The sequence below is a fragment of the Nelumbo lutea genome, chromosome 4, assembly GCF_056320005.1.
Source record: "Nelumbo lutea isolate HS-2025 chromosome 4, American lotus-T2T, whole genome shotgun sequence".
Taxonomy (NCBI): domain Eukaryota; kingdom Viridiplantae; phylum Streptophyta; class Magnoliopsida; order Proteales; family Nelumbonaceae; genus Nelumbo; species Nelumbo lutea.
In genome coordinates this window covers 73,654,205-73,663,245 of record NC_142687.1, presented here as the reverse complement: position 1 = coordinate 73,663,245, position 9,041 = coordinate 73,654,205, and the positions used below count along the sequence as shown (strand labels likewise).

Below are 9,041 nucleotides of genomic sequence, written 5' to 3'. Positions count from 1 at the left end.
CTTAACCTCTCAACCCATAATGATCAGACACTGCTCGACAAGAGAGGACCTCTCCCTCGGCTGCAAGGAACAGTGTTGCACTCTCTCAAATATGGATCCCGGGAATTAAAACCTTTTGCAAACATTTCGAAAGCATAATATATATACTCTTATATCTCATATAAAATATATTTTGCAAAAACAAATCTCAACGATTGAAATCGGCTGCTGGCAGTCTTGGTTTCCCTCAGTGAGAGTGCATCCCCGATCATTACCTTTGTCCGACAAAGGGGCTGATCCTGTCACTATGATCACCCACTCAGATGAATTCTCAGACTGTCCCAACATACCCATGTTTTGACACCCGCTAAGGATCTTCCTGATTGGTACATCAAAGACAGCCCAATCCGACACCTAGTGCAGTATCATAATCGAGTCTAAGGGTCGGGTGTAACTTTCTAGTTTTTCCCATCAATATCCAAGGTCCAGGGCAATACTAGAAATCTGGTCCAATTCAAAGGTTCAATTAATCCCACACTGTATGTGCCTAGGGTCTCACCCTGGTAGCTGAGACAAGCCACCCCAACCGACTTGGTGGCACTACAATGTCAGCCTTGTCAAGATAGGTCTCCCCAGATTGACCCACTGGCTATGAACATTCTAAACTAACACGAGTCTCATTAAGTGTCTAGTTTAAGGGTATTACACAGAAACATACCAAGGGAACATGAATCAAATATGCACTTTTATTCATTTACAATAAACTCATAAAGTACACCAATTTGATTGAAGCTAAGGGCATACAAAACTGTCTAACAACTCTCTCACGGTACCTTGGCGTAACCTGAATATGATGGGTGTGCACTCACTGGGTAGAAAGGTTTACCTGAAAATGGCTCTGAACCTTGTCTGATAGAGGTCAAAGGGATACTCATTTGATGAGTGGATATGATCCATCACAAAAAGGTGGTGGGGATTTACAGCTGAAACAGTTGGCTTCACGCACCCTATGTGATTTCCCACATTTCTAGAGACATTTCATCGTCTTCATCACTGAGAAAGGAGGGAAATCACAGAGATGAACAAATGGGAATGGAACATAGATTAAAAACCATATCTATGTAGGTAACATGAATCAAACTAAGGTTGTGAACTAACGTCTTTGTTGTTTTTATCAGAAAATGGCAAACGATCAATTTGCAAAGCTTCTAGACGATAACAAGCTTAAGGGCTCAAACTATGCCGACTGGTACAGAAATCTTATGCTGGTCCTAACTTCTAAAAAGTTAGACAAGGTGGTGAAAAATCCTGCCCTGGAACGTCCAGATGATATGACTTCTGAGGCCCGTAGGAGGGACTACCAAGATTGGGAGCATAAGAACTCCCTAGCCCGCTGCTTTGTCATTGCCTCATTAGACAACTCAATACAGAGGCAGTTCGATCAGATCGAACTAGCTAAGGACATATTGGATAGTCTAAGAACAATGTATGAAGAGTAGAACCATTATACTCGACAGAAGGTCCTGAAATTGTTCATGACAGCACAGATGACCAAAGGGCAGAAAGTTCATGACCATTGTCTTCGGGTGATGGGATACATTAATGAACTCGAAGCTCTTGGATCCGGGCTAGATCTTGACACGCAAGTGGATGCCATCCTGAATTCTTTGCCCTCTTCCTTCAATGTGTTCACAATGAACTACAATATGAATAAGCTGAATGTCAGCATCCAAGAACTCAGCAATATGTTGTAGAGGGCCGAGGATCTACTCAATAGGGATGAGTCTGTGGTTATGCTTGCTGAAGCTAACAAATCGGGCAAGAAAAAGAGAAAGGCAAAGAAGCCCCAGAAGAAAGCTGCCTAACCCAAGAAGTAGAAGAAGAACAAGGTATCTGATGTCTATCAATTCTGCAAATGGACCAGCCACTGGAAGAAGAACTGTCCTACCTACCTGGAATCTAAGAAAGGTAACATCGAAACTTATGTCATAGAAATTAATATGTTAGTTACTTCTATGTCCTGGTGTGTTGACTCTGGGGCTTCAACTCATGCGTGTAACTCACTACAGGGGATCAAAGTTAGCAGAAGATTGAGTGATGGCGAAGTGACACTATTTTTGGGAATGACTGCAAGTGTTGCAGTTGCGGCAATATGAACCGTAGAATTAGTTTTTAGACAAGGAGTCCTTGTACTTAAAGATTGTCTTTATGTACAAAACTTGAGAAGAAATTTAATTTTTATTTCTAAACTGTGTGCTGATGGATATACTATTTATTTTAGTAATATGATTACTATTAAACAGAATAACAAATTCATCGCATGCGGGGAACTAGAGAACGGTCACTATGTTCTACATCCTTCTCAGGAAACTAACCTAACTGAAACTACGTCGGTCAAAAATCCCAAAAAAATGAATTGTGATACAGTAAATCCCACGTGCCTCTGGCATTACCGACTTGGCCATGTCAATGTTGACCGAATCACAAGACTGGTAAAGGATGGTCCTTTGGATTTTCTAACCATAGAAAATCTTCCCACTTGTGAGCCTTGCCTTCAAGGTAAGATGACTAAGCGGCCATTTGACGGTAATCCTAAAAGATCCGGAGGCACGCTTGACCTAATACATACTAATGTATGTGGTCCCCTAAGTGTTAGGACACAGAATCAACACGTGTATTTCATCACCTTTATAGATGATTTTTCACGATATGGTTACGTGTACCTAATGAGACACAAGTCTGAATCCTTTGAAAAGTTCAAAGAGTTATGATAGGAAGTTGAGAAACAGTTAGGGAGAGAAGTTAAGGCCCTTCGATCGGATCGAGGTGGCGAGTATCTCTCTGACGAATTTAGGGACTATTTATAGGACAATGGGATAGTGTCACAACTAGCTCCTCCTGCTACACCTCAACTCAATGGTGTTTTAGAGAGGAGGAATAGGACCTTGTTGGACATGGTCCGGTCACTTCTAGTATGCTCAGAATTACCCACATTCTTTTGGGGATATGCATTAGAGACTACTATCTATGTGCTGAATCGGGTTCCAACCAAATCAGTTCTGAAAACTCGATATGAACTATGGACCAGAAGGAAGCCAAGTGTAAGACATTTGAAGATTTGGGGTTGTCCTGCACACGTTAAAAGAACAAGTGTGGACAAGTTGGAATCCAAAACCAGTCATTGCCTATTTATAGGCTACCCAAAGGATTTAGTGGGTTATCTATTCTATGACCCTAGTGAGCAGAAAGTGTTTTGCAATCAAAACACCCAATTCCTAGAATCCAAAGACATCCTGGACACTCACCGTCAGGAAATAGTTCTTGATGAGGAGAGCTCAAGAGCAATGGGAGATGTCCCACAAGTTCCAGGTAGTGACCAACCTAGAAGGTCCACCCGGGTATCCAGACCACTAGTCCGATATGGTTATGATTAGGATAGCTACCTGGTGGAAGCCTTGACTAGTGAAGAGGATCTCGTGACTTACGCGGAAGCTATGTTAGACATAGATTCCCAGAAGTGGGTGGAGGCCATGAGAGCTGAGATGGACTCGATGGAGACCAATGGAGTCAAGACTCTAGTAGATTTGCCCTCTAGGGTAAAAGCAATTAGTTGCAAATGGATCTACAAGAGGAAGAAGGGCCCCGATGGCAGGATTGAGACCTATAAAGCTCGTTTGGTGGCGAAATGGTATACTGAGTGATGAACTTACAATTTATCTATAATTTTTGAGGACTTTAGCATGGATTTTTATGCCGGTTTTATTAATTTTTGCCTTAATTTAGCTTAATGCTAAGAATAAGTTCAGGGATAATCAATCCAAGAAAAGGAAGGAAAAAGGCAAGAAAAGAAGGTTCAAAAAGACCAATTTCAGTCCAGCCCGGTCATGGAAGCAAGAGAGAGCACTTCGGCCCAAAAAGAGCAAGTGAATTCCTTGAGAAAACCCAAGAAAATAAAGCCTAGCTATGAGGAGAATTCGGCCCAGCAAAGAAGGCCCATTTTTAGCCCAAATAATAGCCTAGAGTGTAGCCCACATGAGCTCAAAAGCAAGCTAAGTTGTAGCCCAAATAGCAGCCCAAAGGGAGCTAGGGGCGGCAACTTCTAGGAGTTTCTTGAAGAGAAGGAGGGAGCACTCTAGAAGGTTCATGAGGGGTGTAATACACCCCATTCTAGAGGCTTCAAGAAGGGGCAAGAGCCCCCTTGAAAAACTATATAAGGAGGCCTCTAGGAGGGGAGAAAGTTGTTCAATTGCTTGAGAGGAAGGCTCTCCCACTCTTAGAGGTTCGGCCACCTTGAGAGAAGAGAAGAGAAGAAGGCTAGGCGCAAGGAAGAAGAAGAAGAAGGGCTGAAGGAAGTTCAAGACAAGCAAGCTAGAAGAAGAAGGTGAGTTCGAATTGAGAGTTTGTGATTCAAAGATCTTCTGTAATAAATCATTTGTAGTTTCATTCTCTTTTGATTTGAATTCAGTTTCTTAGTTATATGTTCTTTCTTCTTTCTCCTTGTTTCCATTCTTCCTTGATGTATTTCAGCTTGTAAAATTTCAGTTCAGCAATCTAATTCTTTTTGATTCATTCAAATGGTCATGCATTGTATTTGAAGTTTCTTGAATAAGGGTGTGATTGTAGATTAATTCGGCCAACTAACCTTCAAAACTCAGATCTGAATTCTCAGATCTGAGATTGCAAGATCTGAATTGCTTGAAAGAGAATTCAGATCTGCAATTTTCAGATTGGGCGAATTAATCTACAGCTTGGAATTCCTAGAGTGCTTGAGAGAGACTCTAGGAATTCAGATCTACTATTCAAGAACTGAATTGAGTGCAAGGTTAGAGATAACTTGCACAATTCAGTTGGTGATCAATTCAGATTTGAATTGATGCCTTAGAAGTGTTTGAAGAAATGCATGCATGAGGATTAGATTCTTGCTAGAGATAGAAGAACCGTCACTCATGCATAGGATGAACATGCACTTGAGAGAGGCTGTTCATGACCTTGGGGTTTCACCAAACCAAGGCTCAATCATGATTCATTCGAATGATCCAAATTGATAGATTGCTGAATTCTGAGATTGACATTTACTGCTTACTCTTCTAACCTGAATTGAAGGCAATTGGACCAATGATTTAGATAGATTTTAATTTAGGATTTCTTAGCTTTCATTAGAGTTTTAATTTATTTGTTGATCAGATAAGAAATGTTCAATTTAGTATTGGTAATTGTTTCCTAAATCCTCGTGGGAACGATACTTCACTCACTACTTTATTACTTGAACGGCTAGTGCACTTGCTAGTGTCACAATGAGCCACACATCAAGTTTTTGGCGCCGTTGCCGGGGATTTAGAGAAACAATATTAGGAAACATTGAGCATTCTTAATCTGATCTCATTCAGCATTGCATTCATAGTTGGGTTAATTTGCAACTTTTTCATTTCAGCTTGGACTGCAACTGCTGTACTACTGTAGTTATGTTTCTTCTTTCTTAAGTAGATTACTTTCTTTTTTTTGGTTTCAGTTCATTTTAATAAAGGCATATTTGATTTCTATTCAATCTTGATGTTGTTCCTTTCAAAAAAAAAAAAAAAAAAAAAAATTCACATAAACATGATTGTTGCAGATCTGAGTTGCATTCGGCACTCAGATCAGCAGATTTCAGATCTGCAGCACTCAGCCGAAAAGAGTTGCTTGTGTTTCAGATTTTATTATTCTTTTCTTTCATTACAAAAAGAAAAAAAAAAACAAATGAAAAAAAAAAAAGGGGGAGATCTTTTGAACAACCAGAGGAGCAATTGAGAATTCGGATCCGAACTCAGATCTGAGTTCAGATCTGAATTCTGCTATTGCAGATCTGCAACAGTTCAGATCTGAGTTCCTCTGAACTCAGACCTGAACTGATGAAATTTTGAGGGGAATTGGGTGTCATCACCACCCCAATTCACCCTAGGGCACTTCTGCTATTCCCCAAAAACAATTTGGTAGCAATAACTGAAGGTAAGGCAATTGAGAATTCAGATCCAAACTCAGACTTGAGTTCAGATCTGAATTCTGCTGTTACAGATCTGCTCAGTTCAGATCTGAATTCCACTGAACTCAGATCTGAACCGATGCAAGTTTGAGGTGAATTGGGTGCCATCACTACCCCAATCCACCCTAGGATACATCCAACCTGCCTCAAGGGTGAATGGATAGCAAGGAATGAGAGAAATTCAAATCTAAAATGCAGTTGATATGATGTGAGGACTGAACTGATACAGAGCATACTATGAATTCTAGGTGGACTGAATTCTTGGCTTTACCCACTTGTAACCGAGCTACATTAGCTAAGGAGGTGTATGTTTGGATTGAATAATTGTTATGCCTCAGATATTTAAGAAAAATTAGCACTTTCCAAGTATTTCTTTTAGCATTCAGATCTGTAGCAGGGCTGCTATAGTGCAACAGTTAGCAGACCTGATTTCAGATTTCTACAAAAGTTGTATGGGCCGAATAGCTTGCAATACCAAACATTGCAGACCCAATTTTCAGGTCTTAGCAAGTGTTTGATATGCATCAGCTATACAGGTTTGAGCTTCAATTGTAGAGTTTTTAACCCAAGCCTAACTCAGGACTGGTTTTAGTTTATTTCAGATCCTTTTAAATTTTTTTTTTCAGATCAGATCTGATTTCAGCCCTAAAGTATCACAGAATTGATTCCAACCTTAATGGATGTATATTGTAGTGTATACCAATGAGTGTGTATGAGATATCCAGCTCAGATCTGAATTATTATTTATTAATTTCTCTAGACTAACAATACCAAAGACTTGTAGATCTGAACTCAGATCTAAATTGGGTCTGAATCCAGATGTTGCAATCGATGGATGTAGATAAAGGAACCTTGAATAAGATGATTGGTTTAAATCTGCTTTTAGTATAATCGGCTTCATTTATTCATGATAGGATGTAGGTTTTGTATTCCAATACTTCACTTTACATTTTCAGTGTGATAGGATTAGTTATTTATTTTCTTTTGTGAATATTGGCATTTTTATTGCTTTGACTTTAACAGTTTATGACAAGCAGACCTGAACTGGAAGAGATCCTTTACGACCCAGAGATTGAACGGACTCTCCGTGTCCATTTGAGAGCTGCTAAGCAAGTCAGACAAGAAGCACAAGAAATGGCTGAACAAAGAACTATGATGGATTATGCCAAGCCTACCCTCACCAGGACTGTCTCCAGCATTATCAGGCCAACTATTGCTGCCAATAACTTCGAAATTAAACCGGCCATAATCCAAATGATACAAAATACGGTTCAGTTTTGTGGTATGGCCCATGAGGATCCGAATGCCCATATTGCTAACTTCTTGGAAATCTGTGACACCTTCAAACACAATGGGGTAAGTGATGATGCCATCCGGCTGAGGTTATTCCCATTTTCTTTGAAGGATAAAGCCAAAGCTTGGTTGAACTCATTACCGGCAGGATCTATAGCCACATGGGACGAAATGGCCAGCCGTTTTCTCTCTAAATATTTTCCCCCTTCTAAAACTGCTAAAATGAGGAATGACATCACTACTTTTTTCCAGCAAGAGGGGGAATCTTTATATGAGTCATGGGAACGATACAAGGAGCTGTTAAGGAGAGTTCCTCACCATGGCCTCCCCATTTGGCTGCAAGTGCAGACTTTCTATAATGGTCTTACTGACTCAAATAAGACCATATTAGATGCTGCAGCCGGAGGATCCATAAATAATAAAACTCCTAAGGTTGCCCATGCACTTATTGAGGAAATTGCAGCCAACAATTATCAATGGCATTCGGAAAGGACTCAAACTAGGAAGCAGCAAGGCTTGCATAATGTTGACACTTATACAGCACTAGCTGCACAAATAGGAGCACTCAGTAAAAAAATAGATGAAATGCAGATAGCTGCCATGCATGTGCAGCCTCTTAATTGTGAATTGTGTGGGGGAGGCCACATCAGTACAGACTGCCAAGTTGGCAATCAGTTCAGACCATCTACTGAACAAGTTGACTATGTCAGCAATTCATCAAGACAGCAGGGTTACCAGAGTCACCATACTTTTCATCCAGGATGGAGGGGACATTCAAACCAGTCCTGGCCAAATCAGCATATTTCCAAGCCGTTCCACCAGACTTATCATCAGCCTGAACCGAAATCCAATTTGGAGGAACTGATGACAAAATTTATAGCAGGTGCAGAAACTAGGTTCCAGAACCAGGAAGCCTCAATCAAAAACCTGGAAAACCAAGTGGGGCAATTGGCACAATTAATCTCTTCCAGACTGCCGGGAACTCTTCCAAGCAACACTGAAGTGAATCCACGAGAGCAGGTGCAAGCTATTACCTTAAGAAGTGGAAAAGAGTTGCCTGAGGTAGAAAAGAAGAATTGGGCTGAACCCAAGGCAGAAACAAGCCTTGGAACTAGACAACAGAAGACGGAACAACCAGAAGCACAACAAGGGATGCACCAACAACCACAAGTTCCATTCCCTAACAGGCTGAAGCAACAAAAATTGGAGAAGGAATTTGGTAAGTTTCTTGAAATATTTAAAAGTTTACATATTAATATTCCTTTTGCTGATGCTTTAGCCCAGATGCCACACTATGCAAGGTTTTTGAAGGAATTATTGGCAAACAAAAGGAAACTGGGAGATGTGGCTACAGTTGCATTAAATGAGGAATGTTCTGCTATCCTTCTGAACAAGCTGCCTCAGAAACTCAAAGATCCAGGGAGTTTCACTATTCCTTGTACCATTGGCAGTTTAAAAATTGAAAAAGCTTTATGTGACCTGGGAGCTAGCATCAATTTAATGCCATATTCTATCTTCAAGAAATTGGGGTTGAATGAACCCCAACCCACTAGAGTGGCATTACAATTGGCTGATAGATCCATTAGACATCCTAGGGGGATCATAGAAGATGTGTTAGTTAAAGTTGACAAATTCATTTTTCCAGTTGATTTCATTGTGTTAGACATGCAAGAAGATGTGGAGGTCCCGCTTATCCTAGGGAGACCTTTCCTGGCTACCGGGAAAGCAATGATTGATGTCCAACAAGGAC

General features: G+C 40.5%; 1 non-coding gene across 1 annotated transcript; it reads right to left on the bottom strand.

Annotated features, from left to right (window-relative positions):
• Positions 1-7,510: 7,510 nt before the first annotated feature.
• On the bottom strand, positions 7,511-7,617 carry LOC148861086 (small nucleolar RNA R71). The gene has a single exon (XR_016095225.1). It is a non-coding gene; the product is annotated as a small nucleolar RNA R71 (small nucleolar RNA).
• Between the last annotated feature and the right edge of the window lie 1,424 nt (positions 7,618-9,041).